We start from the raw sequence: 26553 nt of genomic DNA, 5'->3' as shown, positions 1-26553 counted from the left end.
CTGTCCACACCAAATGGAATGTCTTCCTTTGCCCAATATGCAGGCTATTTAGTAAAATAGAAATAGACATAGCTCCATCACCCATTTTTTTCAAGCACAGTGTAGAGGAAAAAAGAGGAATCTGTGCAATAAAGGAATGGGATATCATGATTTTTCATCCTTCCAGTCAGGGTACTGCAAAAACTGTACTGCCAGGGACAGAGAAACTGGGTCTGTGTCCTCAAATCAGGGCAAGAAAAGTTAACTCCAACAGTGCATTTCCACAAGCATATTTACATAAATAACAACTTTGCACAGATTCTGTTTCCCTAGGTTACCACTGAGAGAGGAGAGTTATAGAGTCTTTCCTCTGTCCTTGTTCTAATCAAAACAAGCACTCAAGGGCCAGCTGCCCAAGCATTAGTGACCCAACAACATTTTTTTCTTCAACTTCCTGACAAAATCCAACCATACTCTTACACTTTGATATTAGCATTCACCCCTGCATAGTGGTCCCTGAGAGAATTGTGAGGATGTCCAGGCTTCCCCAAGGGGGCCCTGGTCTCCATTAACAGAGCTAGAGCACAGAGTAAACACAGAGTTTGCACTCATCAAAGACCTTGTGAATAACTTTCCTAATAAATTACCTTTTTTTTTTTTTTTTGAAGTAATTACTATATTAAATGAAAGAAAGGACAGACAGTTGCAGTTCAAATGGATGATTTCCACTTAGTTATGGATTCTGTGAGACAATATATTATACTTTATCTTTTATTCAGAAGATTGGGGTAAAATCATCTATGGAAGTGATGCATGCATTTTAAATAATACAAGATACTATAGTTATTGTACCAAAATGTGTGTTCCAATCTACAGTCTGGACGGCAAGAGAGATAAGGAAAAAATATCTTAAGATAATTCCAAGACAGCACAGTGAGTGTTACAATAGAAGTTTTAACAAGATGTTGGGGATCAGAGGAGTGAAATTAGCCCAAGGTTCCTGAGGATCAAGGAGGCGGTGATTGTTCAAGGCAGAGCAGGACTTTTCTATTGAGGATAATAAGAGAGCATCATGCTCTGACAGGCCATATCTTTCTTGGAAAGAGAACTTTATCACTGTTGTTAGAGATGTGAGAAGCAGGAAATAAGGGTGAATGATAGGTTGGGGACAAGCTCCACTGGGAATTCAAGATTATCTTAATTTTTCTTCTATTTTATAAGTCAGATATTACTTTGATGTGTGTTTGTGTGTGTCATATAAAGATCCATCTAACATGTTTTAAAGAAGTTGTAAATGAGCCTAAGACCAACCTGTCTTTATTAAAAATGTTCCTTCCCCCCAGGACACCTTCATCAAGAACTGTCATATCTATAGAAAAAACATTGGAGATCTATTTTCTTTAAATTCAAATCTATTAATTTTGATAGTTATTTCCTATTATCTACCTCAGGACTTTCAGGACGACTTTTTTCATACATCTACTTGTTGTTCATAATAGGATAAAAGTTCATATGAATAGCAGTGAGCTCCATCCAGGAATGTTGATTCTGCTCTGGGTAAAAGTGCTGCTCTCAGTGGTTTCACACACAGGATATAAACCACAAAGGATTACAATGATGTCTCAAATCCAATACAACTTTGTTTTCAACTGAAGACTAAAAACAAATTTGAAAATTAGAATTGTCCTTGTCCTTACAAGCATAAATCATTCTTTAAAGCATACATATCATTAAAATAAATATTGCAAATATGCTTGGTACATTAATACACCTTAAATTTGTGGAAATAACATTAGTTCTAAGGTATTTGGGAAAAGGGTATGAAACAGTATAGCTTGAATTCTTCCTTGGTCTCATCACTCATTCTTATTTTATATGTATCTAATCATTAAAAACCAAAGTTCTTATTTAAAAGTTTCAGACTGAAAATAAGTAAATGCTTACAAACAGCAATAAATTAAAAGTAATGTTTTGGTGCTCTTGAAGATTTTAAATATTGCATAAATGAAATCTAAAAGCCAAAGGGACTTGGAACAACTAGTTGGAGTTTGATTTTGCAACAAACATTGAAACTAAAATTTCAACTAAAATTAAAAATATAAGATGTTCAATACCTGAAAAAATTGGGGGTCACTTTATGAGTCTATTATGGCAGAATAAATGTTTAGATCTGTTTAAGGTAGAAAATAATATTTGCTTAATAATTTGCTAGAAAGATTTTCAATAAAACAAGCCTTAGTGTAAATATTATGTCAGTATAAGTTTGAATGCATTTTTGTAACTTAAGTAGATAATATACTTACATAGATATGCAAAATAAGCTTTACTTCATGGCATGATTTATTCTAGATTGCTATTTATAAAAGCAGATTAATCCACCTTTATGCAGATAAATTTTCAAATGTATAACCCTAGTGCTTATCTTTTATTTTTATTTTAATGAGGTTTTCTTTGGATGATAAACATTATACTAAAAATGCATTGTTTATCATTTAGCTATTTCAGTTCAGTTCAGTTCATTCTCTCAGTCGTGTCCGACTATTTGCGACCCCATGAATCGCAGCACGCCAGGCCTCCCTGACCATCACCAACTCCTGGAGTTTACCCTAACCCATGTCCATCAAGTTGGTGACGCCATCCAGCAATCTCATCCTCTGTTGTCCCCTTCTCATCCTGCCCTCAATCCCTCCCAGCATTAGGGTCTTTTCCAATGAGTCAACACTTCACATGAGTTGGCCAAAGTACTGGAGTTTCAGCTTCAGCATCAGTTATTCCAATGAACACCCAAGACTGATCTTCTTCAGGATGAACTGGTTGGATCTCCTTGCAGTCCAAGGGACTCTCAAGAGTCTTCTCCAATACCACAGCTCAAAGCATCAATTTTTTGGCGCTCAGCTTTCTTCACCGTCCAACTCTCACATCCATACATGACCACTGGAAAAACCATAGCCTTGACTAGACGGACCTTTGTTGGCAAAGTAATGTCTCTGCTTTTAAATATGTTATCCAGGGTGGTCATAGCTTTTCTTCCAAGGAGCAAGTGTCTTTTAATTTCATGGCTGCAGTCACCATCTGCAGTGATTTTGGAGCCCCCCAAAATAAAGTCAGCCACTGTTTCCACTGTCTCCCCATCTATTTCCCATGAAGTGATGGGACTGGATGCCATGATCTTTGTTTTCTGAATGTTGAACTTTAAGCCAACTTTTTCACTCTCCTCTTTCACTTTCATCAAGAGGCTTTTTAGTTCCTCTTCACTTTCTGCCATAAGAGTGGTTTTGCCTGCATATCTAAGGTTATTGATATTCCTCCCAGGAATCTTGATTCCAGCTTGTGCTTCTTGCAGTCCAGTGTTTCTCATGATGTACTCTGCATATAAGTTAAATAAGCAGGGTGACAATATACAGCCTTGACGTAATCCTTTTCCTATTAACTATTTCAACTGCTGCTTATTCTTACTACTATTTAGCTATCAGCGATAGTCTTGTTAGCATTCTAAACTTGAAGCCATTGTTTTATCTGATAATTCTCTACTATCAGTTTCAGTAATCTAATTATTTCTTAGATTTATAGCCACTAGAATAATCCGGAAATTCATCAGTTGATACCTGAGAAAGAAACTGGTCTAGGATTTTCAAGATTTTCTTTTTGCTCCCTCTTTAGTTATATCTTAAGCTATCAAAAACATTTTCTTAAAGCACAACTTTGAAAAAGGTATCCAGGTAACAAAATATTAAAACACTCCAATGCCTTTTTGAAATAAATATTATGTTTATACAAAAAGTGTATAAAATGTTTATATAAAGAAATATATATATATATATTATATATATATATATATATATATATATATATATGTTTACACAGAATGTGGGGTTTTCCAAAGTAAACCAAAAGACCCAGTGGTTCTTTCCTATAGTAAAATTAACCCCCAAATAGCACAATAGAATACAATTACATAATATTCTAAGAAAATATTAGTCAGTTCAGTTCAGTTCAGTTGCTCAGTCGTGTCCGACTCTTTCCGACCCTATGAACCGCAGCACGTGAGGCCTCCCTGTCTGTCACCAACTCCCAGAGTTTACTCAAACTCATGCCCATCGAGTCGGTGATGCCATCCAGCCATCTCATCCTCTGTCGTCCCCTTCTCCTCCTGCCCCAAATCCCTCCCAGCATCAGGGTCTTTTCCAATGAGTCCACTCATCGTATGAGGTGTCCAAAGTATTGGAGTTTCAGCTTCAGCATCAGTCCTTCCAATGAACACCCAGGGCTGATCTCCTTTAGGATGGACTGGTTGGATCTCCTTGCAGCCGAAGGGACTCTCAAGAGTCTCTTCCAACACCACAGTTCAAAAGCATCAATTCTTTGGCGCTCAGCTTTCTTTATAGTCCAACTCTCACACCCATACATGACTACTGGAAAAACCATAGCCTTGACTAGACAGCCCTTTGTTGGCAAAGTAATGTCTCTGCTTTTTAATAAGCTATCTAGTTTGGTCATAGCTTTCCTTCCAAAGAGTAAGTGTCTTTTAATTTCATGGCTGAAATTACCATCTGCAGTGATATTGGAGTCCAAAAAAATAAAGTCTGACACTGTTTCTACTGTCTCCCCATCTATTTCCCATGAGGTGATGGAACCAGAGGCCATGATCTTAGTTTTCTGGATGTTGAACTTTAAGCCAACTTTGTCACTCTCCTTTTTCACTTTCATCGAGAGGCTTTTTAATTCCTCTTCACTTTCTGCCATAAGGCTGGTACCATCTCCATATCTGAGGTTATTGATATTTCTCCTGGCAATCTTGTTTCCAGCTTGTGTTTCTTCCAGCCCACCGTTTCTCATGATGTACTCTGCATAGAAGTTAAATAAGCAGGGTGACAATATACAGCCTTGACGTACTCCTTTTGCTATTTGGAACCAGTCTGCTGTTCCATGTCCAGTTCTAACTGTTGCTTCCTGACCTGCATACAGGTTTCTCAAGAGGCAGGTCAGGTGGTCTGGTATTCCCTTTGCTTTCAGAATTTTCCACAGTTTATTGTGATCCACACAGTCAAAGGTTTTGGCATAGTCAATAAAGCAGAAATAGATGTTTTCTGGAACTCTCTTGCTTTTTCAACGATCCAGCAGACATTGGCAATTTGATCTCTGGTTCCTCTGCCTTTTCTAAAACCAGCTTGAATATCTGGAAGTTCACAGTTCGTGTATTGCTGAAACCTGGCTTGGAGAATTTTGAGCATTACTTCACTAGCGTGTGAGATGAGTGCAATTGTGCAGTAGTGCTATTGTGCTATTTGGGGGTTCGAGCATTTTCACTCTGATATTCAATTATTAACAGTACTAATTTTTTTTCCTCTGATGCATTAAGCGTTAGACTTCTTTTCCTCAACTCCAGCATTTTATATACCTAGCTGTGAAATGTCAAAATGTGTGTGGAAGAGAGAAAAAGTGGAAAAAGGCACATTGTCTATAATTATGTTTCTCGGGGCAGACAACTTGGGTCCCTTGCATTTGCCATCATTGGTCTTGAGACTTTGGACACTTAACGTTTTCTAGCTTCACCTACCTCTTTTATAAATAACATGTATTTTAGCAGTATTATTTGCAGACTGTAAAGTCCAAGCAAAAACGTAATTGTTAGAGGGTATCAGTTAGTTTGCAGAATTCCGAGGTAACCATTAAAAAACAAAAAAACAAAAAAAACAGATGTATGTGGTATAAAAGGAAGGACAGAGCCTGAAGAGAGTCTGACAATGACTTGATTTTCCCCATAGAATCCTTTTCCTGCATAGCATCTAAGCACCAAAGACCAGGTACAACTTCAAATTTGCTCAAATCTGCTTTCCAATTTTTTATGGTACATCTGTGTAAAAGAATACAGGTTCTTACGCATACATGCTCAAACACTTCAGTCATGTCTGACTATTTGTGACCTACGGGCTGTAGCCAGCCAGGTGCCTCTGTCCATGGGATTCTTCATTCAAGAATACCGAAGTGGATTGCCTTGCCAACCTCTAGGGGTTCTTCCCATCCCAGAAATCAAACCCGTATCTCCTGCATTTCAGGCAGGTTCTTTTACCCACTGAGGCCCTGGGAAGCCCCCAAATTTAGTTTCCTGCACTGTAGAATGTGTTGTTGTTGTTGAGTCACTAAGTCGTGTCCAACTCTGAGATTCCATGGAGTATAGCCCACCAGTCTCCTCTGTCCATGGTGTTTCTCAGGCAAGAATACTGGAGTGGATTGCCAGTTCCTTTTCCAGGAGACCTTCCTGACCCAGGGATTGAACCCATGTATCCTACATTGGCAGGTGGGTTCATTACCACTGAGCCACCAGGATAGTTTCTAGAATCTGGTTTTAAACCTCTGCATTTTTTTAATTAAGGAAGATGTCCTACATTATTTATTGAATGGTCATTGGGTCATTTGACTGTAATAACAGGAAAAAGACTGTTTATGATATTATGACCACTAAGGACTCTAGTATGTCACTTACATTTTAGAGGTAGTAAGCTTTCAAATATTAGGTTTTCAGATATCAGCAAATAGCTATTTTCACTTAACTTTGCCTTGACCATGTGGGTCCTAATCAGACTTTAAAAAAAAAAAAAAAAACAAGAAAAATGTGAACTAAGCCTTTTATCTCCTTAATTTTATTCTTAGATTTTTTTTTTTTTTTCTCTTTGATGCAATGATAGGTGGGGTTGGTTTGTTAATTTTTCCTTGTGATAGTTTGTTCTTATTGTATAGAAACGCAGTAGATTTCTGCGTATTATTCGTGTGTCCTACAAATTCATTAATGAGCTCTAGTAGCTTTTTGGTGTTACCTTTAGGATGTTCTATTATAGTTATGTCATCTGTATATAGTGATAGTTTTACATTTTTTTTTTTTTTTCCAGTTTGGATTCCTTGTATTCCTTTCTTTTGTCTGATTGCTGTGGCTAGAAATCCCAATAAGATATATGGGTAGGTTATTTATTTGAGATTTTTCTGATTTCCTGAGGTAGATTTTTATTGTTATAAACTGCCTCTTTAGAAATGATTTTACTGCATCTCATAAATTTTGGATTATGTGCTTTCTTTTTCATTTATCTCCAGGTTTTTTTTTTTTTCATCTGATTTCTTCAGTGATTCACTGGCTATTTAGTAAATTATTGTGGTAAATTGCTTAGCCACACATTTTTTTTTTTTTTTTATTGTGTGCTTGTGTGGTTTTGTTGTTGTTGTTGTTGTTGATTTCTAATCTTATATATTGTAGAAAAGATGATTGATATAATTTCAATTTTCTTAAATTTACTGAGATTTATTTTGTTACCTAGCATGTGCTCTATCCTGGAGAATATTCTATGTGCATTTATAAAAGAATGCATATTCAGCTGGTCTGGATAGAGTATGATATATTTATTTGTTAAGTCCATTTGGTCTAATGCTTCATGTGAAGACAGGCCATTTATAAATTTTCTAATTTGATGACTTATTTATTGATGTCAGCAGGTTGCTAATCTCCCTGCTATTATTGGCCATTTCTCCCTTTGTGTCTGTTATTATTTGCTTTATATATGTGAATGTTATTGCTACTGACAAGTTCTTACTTTTTATCTGTTAATACTTGCTTTATGTATTTAAATGATCCCATATTGGGTGTGTGTATATATATATATATGATTGTTATACATTTTTCTACAGAGTGATCCCTTGATCATTATGTAATGTCCTCTGTGTCTCTTGTTACAGTCTTTGTTTTAAAGTTTATTTTGTCTGATGCAAGTATTCTTACACCTTTTGCAAGGAATACCTTTTTCTATCTCTTACCTTTCAATTTGTGTGTATTTACATCAGAAAAGTGTTTTTTTCCAGGGAGTATTTGGTCTTATTTTTGTATCCATTCTCACTGCGTGTCTTTTTATTGGAACATTTAACAATTTATATAAAGTGATTATTGATAATATGTATTTGTTGCCATTTTGTTAGTTGTTTGAGGTTATTTTCTGTTCTTTTTAGTTCTTTTATTCTATTTGTTGTTGTTGTTGTTGTTGTTGTTCTCTTCCCTTGTGATCTGATGCCTTTCTTTAGTATGTCTGGATTCCTTTATCTTACATGTGTATGTATATCTACTATACATTTTTGTTTTTTCATTGCCATGAGATTTATATTTAGCAATCTGTACATGATTATTTTAAGTTGTTGATCTGCTAATGTCAAACAGATCCCAACAGATCCCAATGTCAAACAAATATCCCAACATCCCTAAATCTTTAGTCCCTCCCCCACAATTACTGTTTTTGCCACCATAATTTGCATAATTTTTGGTATATCTTTTAATTGCTTACTGCGGATATAGGAAAAAAAATAGGTCATCATAAAAATGTCTACAAATCCTCTGATCATCCTTTACAATAGTTACTTTAAACAGCTTTGTGAGTTGATTACCTATCTCCACTTCACTTAGTTCTTTTAAGGTTTTAGCTTGTTCCTTATTTTGAAACTTCTTCCTTGGATTATTTTTCCTAATTCTCTTGTTTTTATTCCCATGTATCTGGTTTTTTTGTTATGCTTCTTAATCTTTAAGAAGTGGCCTTTTTAAGAGATATGCTATGTGTCCCAACAATGCATTCCTATTTGGTCAACAGAGCCATATATTCTGGGATATCCCTATGTGGGCTGCATGGGTCCTTCTGTTGTAGCAGGCTGACTACAGTGGTAATCTGGTAGGTGTGGCTGCTCTTATGTCTGGCTAATTGGCAGGACCAGGTTAAGAGGTGGCTGTTTTGGGAATTCCAGGGGCTTCTGGTGTCAGTACTGGCTCACTGGTGGACAGAAACACACACTGGCATGGCTGGTTGCAGGGCTATGGTTTGCAGATATAGGTCAGATTGCTAATGTATCAGGCTGGATCCTGACATGGCTAGTTTAGGCTCTGGGCTGTTCCAAAGCTGGTGCTTACCCCTGGTTTGTGGAACTCGATCCCAGGTTGATACATTTCCACCAGTGAATGAAGCCAGATTCTAGGCTAGTGCAGGCCCACTGGCAGGCATTCCAAGTCCTGGGGTCTCAGGCTACAGGACAACGGTGTCCCAGAGCTAGTTTTAAGGTGATAATGGTGGGACCAAGGATCTGGGATCCCCGGAACTGGTGTTGGCTTCCTGTTGGGTGGAGCTGGCTTCTGACACACTGGCTGCAGGGTCCAGGGTATCACAGAGACTGTGTTGGCCTGTGATGGTCAGAATCAAGGCCCAGTGGTTCTGTATTTTAGGGTCTTCTTGATTGTGTGTTGACTAAGTCTTCTAACAACAGGCTAGGAACTGAGGTAATCCTGGGGTAGTGCCAGTTAACTGATTTGCAGAGCTTGGTCCCTGGGTCTCTGGTTTCAGGGACCTGGTGCTCCTGGAGTTGGTACAGCAGCCCATTGGTGGGTGAGGCTTACAAAGAGGACAGTGACAGTGCACTGGTTTGTGGAACCAGATCCTGGACTCTCTGGTAGACCAAGCACATTTTGAAATGATGGTGAGCTCAAGAAGTCATGAAGAATCCTGTTGTTACTTGATGAGGCTATATACCCATCCCTATTGGTTTCAGATCAGTTCAGCTCAGACACTTAGCTGTGTCTGGCTCTTTGATACCCTATGGACTGAAGCACGCCAGGATTCTTTGTCATCACCAATCCAGGAGATTGCTCAAACTCATGTGCATTGAGACAGTGATGCCATCTAACCAGGTCATTCACCATCATCCCCTTCACCTCCTTCCCCAATCTTTCCCAGCATCAGAGTCTTTTCCAGTGAGTCAGTTCTTTGCATCAAGTGGCCAAAGAATTGGAGTTTCAGCTTCAGCATCAGTCCTTCCAATGAATATTCATGACTGATTTCCTTTAGGATTGACTGGTTTTATTTCCTTGCAGTCTAAGAGACTCTCAAGAGTTTTCTCCAACACCACAGTTCAAAAGTATCAGTTCTTCAGTGCTCAGCTTTCTTTATGGTCTAACTCTGACATCAATGCATGACTACTGGAAAAATCATAGCTTTGATTGACAGAATTTTGTTGCCAAAGTAATATCTCTGCTTTTCAGTATGCTGCGTAGGTTGGTCATAACTTTTCTATCAAGGAGTAAGCATCTTTTAATTTCATGACTGAAGTCACCATCTGCAGTGAAGTTGGAGCCCAAGAAAATAAATTTCTCACTGTTTTGAGTATTGCCTTTCTATTTACCATAAATTGACGAGGCTGGATGTCGTGATCTTCGTTTTTCAAAAGTTTTAAGCCAACTTTTTCACTCTCCTCTTTCAATTTCATCAAAAGGCTCTTTAATTCATCTTCCCTTTTAGACATAAGAGTGGTGTCATCTGCATATCTGAGGTTATTTATATTTCTCCCAGTAATCTTGATTCCAGCTTGTGATTTATCCAGCCCAGCATTTCACATGATGTACACTGCTTTTAAGTTAAATAAGCAGGGTGACAATATACAGCCTTGACATACTTCTTTCCTGATTTGGAACCAGTCCATCATTCCATGTCTGGCTCTAACGGTTGCTTCTTGACCGGCATACAGATTTCTCAGAAGGCAGATAAGGTGTTCTTGTATTCTCATCTCTTGAAGGTTTTCCCACAGTTTGCTGCCATCCACACGGTCAAAGGCTTTGGCATGTTCAATAAATGAGAAATATATGTTTTTCTGGAAATCTCTTGCTTTTTCAATGACCCAACAGATATTGGGATTTTGATCTCTAGTCCCTCTGCCTTTTCTAAATTCCACTTGAACATCTCAAAATCTCTATTCACATGCTGTTGAAGTCTTGCTTGGAGAATTTTGAACATTCACTTGCTAGTGTGTGAGATGAGTGCAATTGTGCAGTAGTTTGAGCATTCTTTGGCATTGCCTCTCTTCGGGATTGGAGTGAAAACTGAACTTTTCCAGTTCTGTGGCCACTGCCGAGTCTTCCAAATTTGCTGGTATATTGAGTGCAGCACTTACACAGCATAAAATTTTAAGATTTGAACTAGCTCAACTGGAATTCCATCCCCTCCACTAGCTTTGTTCACAGTGATGCTTCCTAAGGCCAACTGGGCTTCACACCCCAGAGTGTCTATTTCTAGGTAAGTGATCACACCATCGTGGTTATCTGGGCCATTAAGATCGTTTTTATATAGTTCTTCTGTGTATTCTTGCCACCTCTTTTTCATCCCTTCTGCTTCTGTTATGTCCACACCGTTTCTGTCCTTTATTGTGCTCATCTTTGAATGAAATGTTTTCTTGGTATCTCTAATTTTCTTGAAGAGATCTCTAGTCTTTTCCATTCTATTGTTCTCCTCTGTTTCTTTGCACTCCATAGTTAAGAAGGCTTTCTTATTGCTCCTTGCTTTTCTTTAGAACTCTGAATTCAAAAGGGTGTATCTTTCCTTCTCTCCTTTGCCTTTAGCTTCCCCTTTTCTCTCGGCTATTTGCAAGGCTTCCTTAGACAAACATTTTGCCTTTTTACATTTGTTTTTCTTAGGCATGGTCTTGGTCACTGCCTCTTACCCAGTGTCATGATCCTCTGTCCATAATTTTTCTGGTACTCTGTCTATCAAATCTAATCCCTTGAATCTATTTGTCACTTCCACTGTGTAATCATAAAGGATTTGATTTAGATCATACCTGAATGGTGTAGCAGTTTTCCCTGCTTTCTTGAACTTAAGTCTGAATTTTTCAATAAAGATTTCATTATCTTAGCCACAGTCAGCTCCCTGTCTTGTTTTTGCTTGCTTATAGAGCTTCTCCATCTTCACCTGCAAAGAATAGTCAATCTGATTTCAGTATTGACCATCTGGTGATGTCCATGTGTAGAGTCGTCTCTTGTGTTATTGGATGAGGGTGTTTGCTATAACCAGTGCATTTTCTTGGCTAAACTCGATTAGCTTCTGGTGTGCATCATTTTGTACTCTAAGGCATAACTTGCCTGTTACTCCAGCTAATTCTTGACTTCAGACTTTTGGATTGCCGGATTCTATGTTGAAAAGGATACCTTTTTTGATGTTAGTTCTAGAAGGTTTTGTAGGTCAACATAGAACTGTTGTATTCAGTGCCCCTAACCTCACAGCAGGCCACCGTCCACCCATGCCTCTGCCAGGAACTCCTGGACACTCACAGGCAAGTCTGACTGAGTCTCTTGTGGGGACACTGCTCCTTTCTTCTGGCTCCTGGTGTGCACAGTTTTGTTTGTGCCTTCCAAGAGTCTGTTCCCCAATTTTGTTGCAATTCTGCATTCAAATCTCACTGGCCTCCAACATCAAATTCCATGAGGGTTCTCAGTCCCTTTTCTGGATCCCCGGGTTGGGAAATCTGTTGTGGATCCTAGTTCTCACCAGTGCAATAATTTCTTTGGTATAATTGTTCTGCAGTTCATAGGTTGTCAGCTCAGTGGCTTTATGTTCAGGCTAACAGCAACCTCCTCCAAGAGGGCTTATGCCACATGCTTCATGTCCCAGTCTGCTGCGGCCAAAGCCCCTGTCCTCACAATGGGCCTATTTGCTTAGCCTAAGAGCTCCTAGTCCTGGTGCTGCTAGGCAGGGTCAAGTCACAGTTATAGTAAATAAGGAGTACTCCAAAATGGTGCTTGTCTGCATGTGTTCACATGGTAGAATGAGTTCCCAGAAACAGCTGCCCCAGAGTCCATGTCCTTAGGGTGAGCTCCAGTTGCCTCCTGCCTCTCCAGGAAACTCTTCAGGATCTGAAGGTAGATCTGACTCAATCTCCTTTCAAATGACTGCATCTTCCCTGCATCTTGGAGTGTGTGAGATTTTGTGAGTGCCCTTTAAGAGTGAAGTCTCTATTTGTGACAGACTTCTGTATTGCATGAAATTGAGTCTTCCTGTTCTTCAAAGCCAAACATTCTGAGGACTTGTCTTCCTGGGGCAAGATTCCCAGTCTGGAGGCCTGATATAGGGTTCAGCCCCTTTGCTCCTTGTGGAGAATCTCTGCAGTTGTAATTTTCTTATGACTTGTGATTTACCTACCTGGGGTGGTAGTCTTGATTATACAACAGCTCTTACACAACTCATCAAGGTTCCTTCTCTATACATAAAGGAGATATAAAAAACATATTTTCTTCTAGACTCTGGTCTTTTGCATCTATAGTTGTTCTTTAAATATTTGCAATTTTGGTGTGCCCATGAAAGGAAGTGAGCTCAGCATCTATATACACTGCCATCTTGTCCTAGAGTTTGTTTTCAAATCTATTTTATGAGTATTGCTACCCAAGTTTTCTTCTTGTTTGCATTTTCATGGAATATCTTTTTATATCCCTTCACTTTCAGTCTATGTGTGTCTTTAGCTCTAAAGTGAGTCTCTTGTAAGCAGTATATAGATGAGTCTTTTTTTTTTTTTTTTTGGTCCCAATCCAATCAGCCACCTTGTGGTTGATTGGAGTTATTAGTACATTTAAATTTAAAGTTATTATTGATAGATATGTAGTTGTCATTTTGTTACTCATTTTCATGTTGTTTTTGTAGTTCTTTTCTTCTTTTTTAATCTCTTCCCTCATTTTTTTTTTTTTTTTTTTTTTTAGTATTTTCTTTAGTAGTATGCTTTGTTCCTTCCTCTCTAGTTTTTATGTAGTTATAGTAGGTTTTTGGTTTGTGGTTTAGATTAATTTTATTTGTGAACCTCTGTGCCACCTGCACACGTGAGATAGAAGAAAGGGGGCAGGGCATAGCTGTCAAAAGAATAACACAGCCATTAAGAGCAGGATATAGCAAAATGGTTAGAACCAGCTAGGCCCAAGATGGTGAAAGAGTTGACTTCTATTGAACCTTGAGCCTCATTATATACTTATTATAATATTAATTAAATGACTCATCCACAAGCACCATGACAGTTCCAAGGCCTGCCATAAAAGACCAAAAAATGGCTCATGTCCTAGCTCCTGGAAATCCCCATCCCTTCTCCAAGATAATTGGAATAATTGTACCGCTCATTCACCTACGAAATTACCCAGCCCACAAAAACTAACCATCCCCACTTCAGGTCCCCTCTAACTCCAAAGAGATAATCCCATGCACTGTGGTAACCTCTCTCACCTTCTGAAATGGCCCACAATCTGTCTGTGAAGTGTGTATCTATCCAGATAAACCTGCTTCCACTTCACTATCACTTGGTGGAATTTTTTCATGTGAGATGCTAAAGAGCCTCACTTGGTGGCTCATCCCAGGCACTCACTGGAAACCTGGGACATGATTATTTTCTCATGACACATATTTTCCTACAACACATGGATATCTGTGTCTTCAGATTAGGGAAATCTTTAGCCATAGTTTTGTCAAATGCAGTTTTCTATCCTTTTTCTTCTTTTCTCTTTCTGGAGCTCTTATAAAATGAATATTAGTAAGCTTGATATTGTATACCAATCCAGAGTACCTTAAACTAGCCTCATTTTTCAATTTTTTATTTTTACTTTTTGTTATTCTGATTGGCTGACTTCCAGTATTCTATCTTCTAGATCATTTATTCATTCTTCTGTATCACCTAATATTCTGCTAATTTTTCTAATGTGTTTTTCATTTCAGTTATTGTATCCTTAACTGGTTGTTTTTTATATTTTCAAGTTCTTTCTTAAAACTCTTGTATGGAAGAAGCCAACACAACATTGCAAAACAATTACCCTCCAAAAAAAAAAAAAAAAAGAGAGAGAATATTATCTCTGTGTTCATTTATTCTTTCCCCTAATTTAGTTATTATTCTTATTACTATTGCTTTGGACTCTTTATCTCTTAAATTGTTTATTTCCCTTTCATTAGGTTTTTTTCATGGATTCTTCCTTTTTCTTTCATTTGAAACAAATTCCTCCACACTTTCATTTTGTTAACTTTCTCTTTCTCTGTGAAACTAGGTAAAATGGTTTTCTACCCCAGTCTTGCTGTGTCCTTTTGTGGGAGTGTCCATGTACAGTCTATGTGTGCTCAGCAATTTTGATGGAAGATCTGAATCTGAAGTGAGCAGGGGCCACATCTTCCCTCAGGGTGTCCTGTCAGCTATCACCTTGTTGTGAAGTGGGGCTGGAGATGGAAAGGCTAGAGCCAAAGGCAGGTGTGAGGTGGATTTCTCCTCTGCTCAGTGGATATCCCCACCTTGTTGGGGCAAAAGCAGAACCTGAGAGGCTGGAATAGGATCCATGAGACAGCAGGGTTGCCTCTGTGTGTATGATGGCAGAGTCTGCCTTCACTGAGTTAGTGGCAGAAGCCAGAGGGTTGATGTTTAGCTCTTGAGATGGTTGCACTCCTGCCAATAACGTGAGCCTCTGCCCTGGAGCTACTTTCACTCATTCTATGTGTGAACAGGGACATGAATCCTGGCAAAGGCTGCCTCTGCCTTTGTCATGCAGGTCTAAGTGTGTGCTCTCTCTCTGGCACCAGCAGCCTCCATCCCACTGGAGAGCAGCATGAGGGGCTGGAGCAGGTGCCTGGTATAGGCTGGGATGTGCATTGGAGAGGTCTCAGCAAACAGGTCAGAACTGCACAAGCTTTCAATGTGCTGCCTTGGCTCTGTACCGGGAGTAAGTAAGCATGTGCACATGTTTTTAAGGAGTAGTCTTCATTTCTTACAACCCTCCTATTGGTCCCATTTATTTTCAAATTGATTTTCAAACTTGCTAAGGTGACTCACATTCTTGGTATCAGACCCTAGGGCTAGGGTGCCTAATATGTGGCTTGACCTTGATCCCCAGGGAGGGTCTCTAAGTCTGTAACACTTCCTTCTCTTCTGTGTCCCTGCTAGGAGTGTGGGTCTCAAGCAAGTCACTTCTCCTGCCTTCCTAACCACTTCTGTGTGGCTGTTTCTTTACAGCGTTGGTTGTAGAAGAACCTTCTTTCCAGCTTGTTTTGGCAAAAGTTGCCCCACATGTATATGTATTCTGATGTATTCGTGGGGGCAGCTGAGCTCAGCATTGCCCTATTCTGTCATTTTCTGTGCACTGTATCCTTAATGCAATGAATTCCAAACTACTTATCTAAGTTGTAGATATGTATAAATAATTACTATGTGAATAAATTCAAAGAAAAATAACCCTCAGTTGATAAAGTTTGTCAGCAGGCATATAAAACAGAACTTTAATCTGAGTGGCATGTAATTATCAACCCCAGAATCATGAACTATTCTCTGTTTTGCATATACTCAGTAAAATATAATTAAGAAAATAACTGTAACCTGTGCAAATCTTAAAGCAGAATCCTGTGGAGATTTTGTCAGTGAAGTGACTTCCAATGACAGTCCTAGATATGCTAAGTCCTTCTGCTCACATGAATGACTCACAAAGGTCATTGAGGATGATGACGGATCCATCAGTAATTCAGAGATTAGAGAACCACAAAGGTGAGACCAGTATAAGGGGATCAGAAGGGAAGATGCAGATAAGAGAAAAAAAGGCTTCAGAATAGTGTTAGAATTGTAAAACAAACAAACAAACAAAAACATCACTCTCTGTAAAGTAAAGGTAGTTATATTCAGCCCAAGTCTTGTCTCATTAAAGAGTCAAGAAAGATTATCCAGGATCTAGAATAGATGATTCTTTGAGAACCAGGCGTTCTCATTGATCCTCACCAACAATCCAAAAAATGGCTTATTTTGAACTCAAAAAATCTAAGCTAAGTGTGTATTACTTTTGCTTTACCTGGGAGATAGTTAGAAATTGGCCTGCAGAGCAGTTGCAGAGAGAGAAAAATTATGTTTCCTAGGATGTTGCTTTGAGGAAGACAGCTCCAGGTGAGAGAGCTCTCGACAGCCCTCCCATATTTAGGACAAAACAGAGACCATGGCAGGGTTAATCAGTCATAGCAAATTGTCCAGCTTCTTACAAAAAGAGCAGGTGAATTGTACTATCATACCAAAGGGCATCAGGCAACCTTCAAGAAGATTCAGAGAATCAGGATGATGAACAAAGGATGAACCAACAAAATTTATCCATATAAGAAGCATATTAGCTTATATATAATCTGGACAGAAGACTTCTGAGAATGGATCTTGTGGTAGAACTGATTAAAAATGCTTGAGAGTTATCCATGGAAACAGCATGATGGATATAAGAAAGCTAATGGGCCCTAAATTCTTTAATGACATTCTTCCAACAATTTTTGGTTAAAAAACCATATAGGTGTATGATTGTACTATTTTATTGTTAGTGTTTTAAAGTATATCCCTAATAGAATTTTTGAAGTATGAGAAGTGAATGTTCTAATGTTTGCTTCTCACACCCAGGGACTCCTATTTTGTTCCCCTAAAGAGCTACTTTAATCCTTGGGAGGCTGCTCCCAAGAATATATGTGACACTTGAAACAAAATGGAATGAGATGATCAGATGCATATTCCTCTGGTTTCAGTTTAAGAAATTAAATTTGATTCTCCCCCACTTAGAGATGCTTTTGAAATATATTCCATATAAAACAAGCAAGATAGTCACAATATGTATGTTTGCCCTAAAACTGAGAATATTATGAATTAAAGATTTGTCAATATGTAATCTTCACCATATTAAAAAAAAAAAGAGAGAGAGAGAGAAAAAAAAAAGGTGAAGTTTCTCTCTCATTAACTTTTTTATATAGTGATGCATTTTTTTCTGGAACCCAGTGACTAATAAGTTTTAAATCATTAGTTCTTAAGTGTGTGTGCCCAACACATACAGCATCTTCGTTTGGGGAGAAAAATGTGTTTTGAAACTTCTTAGAGGTGGAATTTACACAATGTTATAAATGTCCTAAATACCATTTCAATACACACTTCAAAATAGTTCATTTTCTATTCAGATGAATTTTTTCTCAATAAAATTGCTTAATAAAATAAATTCCTTGTTTTGCTTTGCACATCTTAAATCTCTGTTCCCCTACTAACATCATAAATAATTGATGTTGCATATTTTGACATATATTTACCTAATTTTTAAATCCCTATTTTCCCATTATTTTACTAATACCATGCATTTTTATTACTTCTTTCAGAACAACCACTGTAAGACTTAAATAATTTTTCCTAAAATTTTAGGAAAACTCAGACTATCTTTAAGAGATAATATGTAAGAAAGAAAGGATGAAAGAATAGTTTCTTTTTTAAAACTTTGAGAGTCTATTATCAAATATGATGAGTATACATCATCTTCCCATAAGGACAAGGAAGGTCAGTAGAATGACACATGACCTTCTGTTTCCTCTTATGTTGCATGTAAGAATATGATTTTGTAGAAAAAAGAAAAACAAAAAACAAAAACAGAAACTTTCTAATATCTATTTTGAATTTTTAATAGCAAACATATCTATTCCCAGTAATTTGATAATGTTGAACTGAAAAGTCTTTCTGAAAATACTGCTTAAGAGCCTCTAATATGCAATGTATAGTCAAATATAAGTTTTTAAAAATTCAGATGATTAAAATATTCATCTATTCTTTTTCTTATTGCCGCTCTTGTTGTTTAGTCACTAAGTCATATCTGACTCTTTGTGATCCCATGGACTGTAGCCTGCTAGGCTCCTCAGTCCGTGGAACACTGGAGTGGGTTGTCATTTCCTTATTCATGGGTTCTTTCCCACCCAGGAATCAAACCCAGGTCTCCTTCTTGTCAGGTGATTCTTTACCACTGAGCCACCTGGGAAGCCCCAATTCTTTCTTTACTCTTCTTTTAATTAATAATAAATATTTTTTCCAAGATAAAAATTTCTGGGTCATAATTTTTTTCTTCCTCAAAGAACTGGTTTTTACTCATTTATATTCTAAAACTAGTATAATTTTAGTCTTCATATATAGCGTTCTTCACTCAGCCATATCCAAGTCTTTGCGAATCCATGAACCCACCAGGCTCCTCTGTTCCTCAAATTCTCCAGGCAAAAATACTGGAGTGGGTAGCCATTCCCTTCTTCAAGAGATCTATCTGACCCAGGGCTTGTACCTGGGTCTCCCACATTGCAGGCAAATTATCTGCCATCTGAGCCACCAGGGAGGCCCTCTTCATATATAATGTATTTGCACTTTATACACATGTACATTTGACAATTGCTGCCTCAATTTTAGCTTGTTTTTATTTTTATTACTTGGAGGCTACCTACTTTACAATATTGTAGTGGTCTTTGCCATACATTGACATGAATCAGCCATGGATTTACAAGTGTTCCCTATCCCAATCCCACCTCCCGCCTCCCTCTCCATCCCATCCCTCTGGGTCTTTCCAGTGTACCAGCCCTGAGCACTTGTCTCATGCATTCAACCTGGGCTGGTGATCTGTTTCACCCTTAATAGTATACTTGTTTCAATGCTATTCTCTCAGAACATCCCACCCTCGCCTTCTCCAACAGAGTCTAAAAGTCTATTCTGTATATCTGTGTCTCTTTTTCTGTTTTGCATATAGGGCTACCGTTACCATCTTTTTAAATTCCATATATATGTGTTAGTATACTGTATGGGTCTTTATCTTTCTGGATTACTTCACTCTGTATAATGGACTTCAGTTTCATCCACCTCATTAGAACTGATTCAAATGAATTCTTTTTAATGGCTGAGTAATATTCCATGGTGTATATGTACCACAGCTTCCTTATCCATTCGTCTGCTGATGGGCATCTAAGTTGCTTCCATGTCCTGGCTATAATAAACAGTGCTGCGAGGAACATTGGGGTACATGTCTCTTTCAAGGTCTGGTTTCCTCAGTGTGTATGCCCAAAAGTGGGATTGTTGGGTCATATGGCAGTTCTATTTCCAGTTTTTTAAGAAATCACACTTTTCTCCATAGTGGCTGTACTAGTTTGCATTCCCACCAACAGAGTAAAAGGGTTCCCTTTTCTCCATACCCTCTTCAGCATTTATTGCTTGTAGACTTTTGGATAGCAGCCATCCTGACTGGCGTGTAATGGTTTCTCATTGAGGTTTTGATTTGCATTTCTCTGATAATGAGTGATGTTGAGCATCTTTTCATGTGTTTGTTAGCCATCTGTATGTCTTCTTTGGAGAAATGTCTGTTTAGTTCTTTGGCGAACTTTTTGATTCAGTTGTTTATTTTTCTGGAATTGAGCTGCAGGAGTTGCTTGTATATTTTTGAGATTAATCCTTTGTCTGTTGCTTTGTTTGCTATTATTTTCTCCCAATCTCCCTGTCTTTTCACCTTGCTTCTAGTTTCCTTTGTTCTACAAAGCTTTTAAGTTTCATTAGGTCCCATTTGTTTATTTTTGCTTTTATTTCCAATATTCTGGGAGGTGGGTCATAGAGGATCCTACTGTGATTTATGTCAGAGAGTGTTTTGCCTATGTTCTCCTCTAGGAGTTTTATAGTTTCTGGTCTTACATTTAGATCTTTAATCCATTTTGAGTTTATTTTTTTGTATTGTGTTAGAAAGTGTTCTGGTTTCATTCTTTTACAGGTGGTTGACCAGTTTTCCCAGCACCCCTTGTTAAAGAGGTTGTCTTTTTTCCATTGTATATTCTTGCCTCCTTTGTCAAGGATAAGGTGTCCATAGGTTTGTGGATTTATCTCTGGGCTTTCTATTCTGTTCCATTGATCTATATTTCCATCTTTGTGCCAGTACCATACTGTCTTGATGACTGTGGCTTTGTAGTATAGTCTGAAGTCAGGCAGGTTGATTCCTCCAGTTCCATTCTTCTTTCTCAAGATTACTTTGGCTATTTGAGGTTTTTTGTATTTCCATACAAATTGTGAAATTATTTGTTCTAGTTCTGTGAAAAATACTGTTGGTAGTTTGATAGGATTGCATTGAATCTATAGATTTCTTTGGGTAGTATAGTCATTTTCACAATATTGATTCTTCCAATCCATGAACATGGTATATTTCTCCATCTATTTGTGTCCTCTTTGATTTCTTTCATCAGTATTTTATAGTTTTCTATATATAGGTCTTTCATTTCTTTAAGTATTTTATTGTTTTTGTTGCAATGGTGAATGGTATTGTTCCCTTAATTTCTCTTTCTGTTTTCTCATTGTTAGTGTATAGGAATGCAAGGGATTTCTGTGTGTTAATTTTATTTCCTGCAACTTACTATATTCATTGATTAGCTCGAGCAATTTTCTGGTAGAATCTTTAGGATTTTCTATGTAGAGGATCATGTCATCTGCAAACAGTGAGAGTTTCACTTCTTTTCCTGTCTGGATTCCTTTTATTTCTTTTTCTGCTCTGATTGCTGTGGCCAAAACTTCCAACACTATGTTGAATAGTAATGGTGAGAGTGGGCACCCTTGTCTTGTTCCTGATTTTAGGCGAAACGCTTTCAGTTTTTCACCATTGAGGATAATGTTTGCTGTGGCTTTGTTATATACAGCTTTTATTATGTTGAGGTATGTTCCTTCTATTCCTGCTTTCTGGAGTGTATTTTATCATAAATGAATGTTGAATTTTGTCAAAGGCCTTTTCTGCATCTATTGAGATAATCATATGGTTTTTATCTTTCAATTTGTTAATGTGGTGTATTACATTGATTGATTTGCAGATATTAAAGAATCCTTCCATTCCTGGGATAAAGCCCACTTGGTCATGATGTATGATCTTTTTAATATGCTGTTGGATTCTGTTTGCTAGAATTTTGTTAAAGATTTTTGCATCTATGTTCATCAGTGATATTGGCCTGTAGTTTTCTTTTTTTGCGTGGCATATTTGTCTGGTTTTGGAATTAGTGTGAAACCTTTTTTTCCAGCCCTTCACTTTCAGTGTATATGTGTCCCTTGTTTTGAGGTGGGTCTCTTGTAGACAGCATGTATAGTCTTGTTTTTGTATCCATTCAGCCAGTCTTTGTCTTTTGGTTGGGGCATTCAACCCATTTACATTTAAGGTAATTATTGATAGTTATGGTCCTGTTGCCATTTACTTTGTTGTTTTGGGTTCATGTTTATACAACCTTTCTGTGTTTCCTGTCTAGAGAAGATCCTTTAGCATTTGTTGAAGAGCTGGTTTGGTGGTGCTGAATTCTTTCATCTTTTGCTTGTCTGTAAAGCTTTTGAATTCTCCTTCATATCTGAATGAGATCCTTGCTGGGTACTGTAATCTGGGTTGTAGGTTATTCTCTTTCATTACTTTAAGTATGTCCTGCCATTCCCTTCTGGCCTGAAGAGTTTCTATTGAAAGATTAGCTGTTATCCTTATGGGAATCCCCTTGTGTGATATTCGTTGTTTCTCCCTTGCTGCTTTTAATATTTGTTCTTTGTGTTTGATTTTGTTAATTTGATTAATACATGTCTTGGCATGTTTTGCCTTGGGTTTATCCTGTTTGGGACTCTCTGGGTTTCTGGGACTTTTGTAACTATTTCTTTCCCCATTTTAGGGAAGTTTTCAGCTATTATCTCCTCGAATATTTTCTCATGGCCTTTCTTTTTGTCTTCTTCTTCTGGGACTCCTATGATTTGAATGTTGGGGCGTTTCACATTGTCCCAGAGGTCCCTGAGGTTGACCTCATTTCTTTTGATTCTTTTTTCTTTTTTCCTCTCTGCTTCATTTATTTCCACCATTTTATCTTCTACCTCACTTATCCTATCTTCTGCCTCCATTATTCTACTGTTGGTTCCCTCCAGAGTGTTTTTGATCTCATTTACTGCATTATTCATTTTTAATTGACTCTTTTTTATTTCTTCTAGCTCCTTGTTAAACATTTCTTACATCTTCTCAATCCTTGTCTCCAGGCTATTTATCTGTAACTCCATTTTTTTTTTCAAGATTTTGGATCATTTTTATTATCATTATTCTAAATTATTTTTCAGGTAGACTCCCTATCTTCTCCTCTTTTGTCTGGCTTGGTGGGCATTTTTCATGTTCCATTACCTGTTGCGTATTTCTCTGACTTTTCATCTTGTTTAGATTGCTGTGTTTGGAGTAGCCTTTCTATATTCTGGTGGCCTGTGGTTCCTTTTTATTGTGGAGGTTTCTCCCAGTGGGTGGGGTTGGATGATTGGCTTGTCAAGGTTTCTTGGCTAGGGAAGCTTGTGTCCATGTTCTGGTGCATGGAACTGGATTTCTTCTCTCTGGAGTGCAATGGAGTGTCCAGTAATGAGTTTTGAGATGGGTCTATGTGTTAGGTGTGACTTTGGGCAGCTGCATATTGATGCTCAGGGCTATGTTCCTGCATTGCTGGAGAATTTGCATGGTATGTCTTGCTCTGGAACTTATTGGCTCTTGGGTGGTGGTTGGTTTCAGTGTAGGTATGGAGGCTTTTGGATGATCTCTTAATACTTAATGTTCCCTGTAGTCAGGAGTTCTCTGGTGTTCTCAGGTTTGGGGCTTAAGTCTCCTGCCTCTGGATTTCAGTCTTATTCTTCCAGTAGCCTCAAGGCTTTTCCAACTATATAGCACTGATAATAAAACTTCTAGGTTAATGGTGAAAAGATTGTCCACAGTGAGGGACACCCAGAGAGGTTCACAGAGTTACATGAAGAAGAGGAGAGGGAGGAAGGAGATAGAGATGAGGAGGAGGAGAAAAAGGGGGACTCAAAAGGAGAAAGACAGATTTACACAGTACTCTGTTCCCTAAGTGTTCTCCGTAGCCCAGAACTCCCACAGAGATTCACAGAATTGGATTGAGAAGAGAAGGTGGAGGAAGGAAATAGAGGTGGTCTGGGGGAGAAAAAGGCGAGTCATAAGGGAGAGAGAGTAATCATCACACTCCTGAGTAAAAATAGGTACTGAATATTGGATTCTTAAATGTACAAAGTTGATATCAAATGCTGAAAAACAAAGATTAAAAATCTAGAGTAGAGGTTAGACTCTTAAAAATACAATATTAAAAACAAAAACATAAAAAAATTAAGAAATATATATGTAGTTTGCTTTAAAAATAGGGTCTTTTTTTTTTTTTTTTTTTTTTTTGGTAAGGTTATAGTGAAATGAAAATGAAAATTAAGGAGTAATAGAGGAGTAATAGAGGAGTTTAAAAGAAAAAAGGGAAAAAATTTTAATTAAAAAAAGGTAAAAATATATGAAAATGAAAATTAAGGAGTAATAGAGGAATAATAGGGAATTTAAAAAAAAATAAAAGAAAAAAAATTTTAATTTAAAAAAGTAAAAAATATATCTAGGAATTTCTCTGGAGCTGTTGCGGGCAGTGTGGGTTTGGTTCAGTTTTAGATAGCTCCTTGTTCCAGCTTACACTTCTTGATATCTATAGGCCCCTTCTGGTGTGGTCGGATTTTAATCTGTTGCACCAGTCACTTCTGAAGTGGTTCCCTTTGTTTATTTGGCTTCTGTTTGCAGGTCTCTTACGTGTCTAATATACACCCTGACACAAGCGGGCGGAGGTGGTCTCTTGTTGAGGTTCGCTTGTTCAGTCGCGCTGCGGGGAGGGAGGGGCGCTGCAGACAAATGTCACCGGCCTGTGTGGGGAGCACTCGCAGTGTTCCGGCCACACTGGGTTTGCCCCTGCTCATGGGTGTGTGCTTTCCCTGTCTACACTGCTCAGGCTCCAGGCTGCTCTATAGGGAGTGGGCCCTGAGTTGCCTGCAATTCTAGTTTTCGGGTACTCCACAAAAGCGCAGACTCAGTTGGGCCTCCATTTTGTGCCTTCCCTGGCCCAAGCAGCTCAGGCAGCCAGGAGCTTGACAAGCACACTTTCCCCGGATGCAGGGCGCCTTATCCCCTCCGCGGTCCCAACCCCAGTTTCCGCGCATGCCGGTTGGGTGCGCCTTGTGTCTGTTCTGGGGAGCTGGTCTCTAGCCATGACCCTCCCGGTGGATGTCAACCATCCAGAATCTTAGGAAGTCTTTGGTTAGAAATTGGGAGCCTGTTTGCAGTTTGGTAGGGGATGCCATCTCTAGGGCTGAGTTTGCCCCTTTCCCCTCCCCCCTGCCTCCTGCCTCCAGCGGGGGATGGGCCAGCTAGCTCTTCTCTGGAATTGTTAAGTCTTTCTTTTGTTCTGCGAACGGGCGGCAGTGTGTTTGGTTAGTGCGCTTTTCGCCGGCTAATTTTCTCTCTCTTGCTATCCTACAGTTTAAGTTGCTATCTCACGGTGGGTCCCTCCGATTGCCCTCAGGGCATTCAGGCCGGGTCCTTACCCTAAGCAATGCCGCCCGCTCCTCTCTGTTCAGCCCGCACTTGCTGGTGGTGGATGTGAGCATCTGGGGTACTTTTTGGCTGGGAGTTGCTTTTAGGCATGTAATCTGTGGGTTTTATTTATTTTTCCTCCCAGTTAGGTTGCCCTCTGAGATTTGAAAACTTCCCCGAGACCCGCCAGGGAGAGGGTTTCCTGGTGTTTGGAAACTTCCTCTATTACGACTCCCTTCCCGGGATGGGTCTCCATCCCTAGCTCTTTTGTCTCTCTTTTTATCTTTTATATTTTGTCCTATCTCCTTTCGAAGACGATGGGCTGCTTTTCTGAGCACCTGATGTCCTCTCCTAGCAATCAGAAGTTGTTTTGTGCAGTTTGCTCAGCATTCAAATGTTCTTTCAATGAATCTGTAGGGGAGAAAGTGTTCTCCCCGCCCTATTCCTCTGCCATCTTAGCTCCTCCCTCTCAATAAATTATTTTTGATAGCTTATTCATCAATGTGCATGGTAGATTAGTTAGATTTTAATCTACTTTCATAAATTCCAATACTGATCTCATGCAAGTAATGACCAGTGCTCTGTTTTCTATTAACAGTGCTGTTTTGACTGTGAGCACTTTTAAGATCTATCCTAACAAACACCCAAAATAGCCCACATTGAGTAGGTAATAAAATGCCTTGATGTGTCACCTATATGTGGTCTTGGAAGATCTGATAACTGATGAGAAGTACAAAATGAAGAGCAGGTGCTCCTCACACCAAGTCATAGACAACTTGGGATTTAAATTTCTTTTAACTGGAAAATCCGATTTATGAATTAGTGTGTGTGACTCTGGTGGTGTTCAGCTCATTTCTTGATTTCTTTGCCAACTAGAAAAAAATAATTCAATGATGTTGCCAGATGGCATGCTTAAGATTTTGTTGTTTCTGAAGCTCATTGAATGGCAAAATGTCTGTTTTATTTTTCTAAATGTTAGAAAATAAGATTCTTCATAACAGTTCAATTTGATCAAAGATAATTAAGCAATATTTCTCATCAGCATTCTCAGTCTATAAAGACAGAAATATATGTCAACACTTACTAAGAGAATTGTCTGTGCACTATAAAATTGTCTTACAGTAGAAATAGGAAATGATTTAATAGTATTTTTATTTGTTAGCATAAAATAATGATAAGCAAACTATGATATCAACTACAGGGATATCAACTATGATACAATATCAAAATATGATACCAACTATAAGGAGCAATATTTTGTTATTTTCTGTTCTTTTTTTCTGTTTATATTGTGCTTTGTTTATTTTGTTTTGAAATAAGAATGATTCTTCACTTATTTCCAGATTCTTCTTTATGATGATTCTAAACATTTCAGGCCTTATATTATAGACAGAATTTGCAGATCAAATTTCCAGAGTAAAAAAATCAAGTAAATTCTCTAGAAAAAGTGTTATTTAAACAATGACCAGTTAACACTAATGTTTTCCACAAATACCTCAAGTCATATACCTTGTGATCTCATGAGACTAAAATAACAATTCATTTGAAAAACAGAATAAAAATAGATAATTTGATGTAGAGAACATACTAAAATATCAGCAGTTAAGAAT

The sequence above is a fragment of the Dama dama genome, chromosome 28 (assembly GCF_033118175.1).
Source record: "Dama dama isolate Ldn47 chromosome 28, ASM3311817v1, whole genome shotgun sequence".
In the NCBI taxonomy this organism is placed as follows: domain Eukaryota; kingdom Metazoa; phylum Chordata; class Mammalia; order Artiodactyla; family Cervidae; genus Dama; species Dama dama.
The sequence above is the reverse complement of the archived record's forward strand: the minus strand, read 5'-3'. Positions refer to the sequence as shown.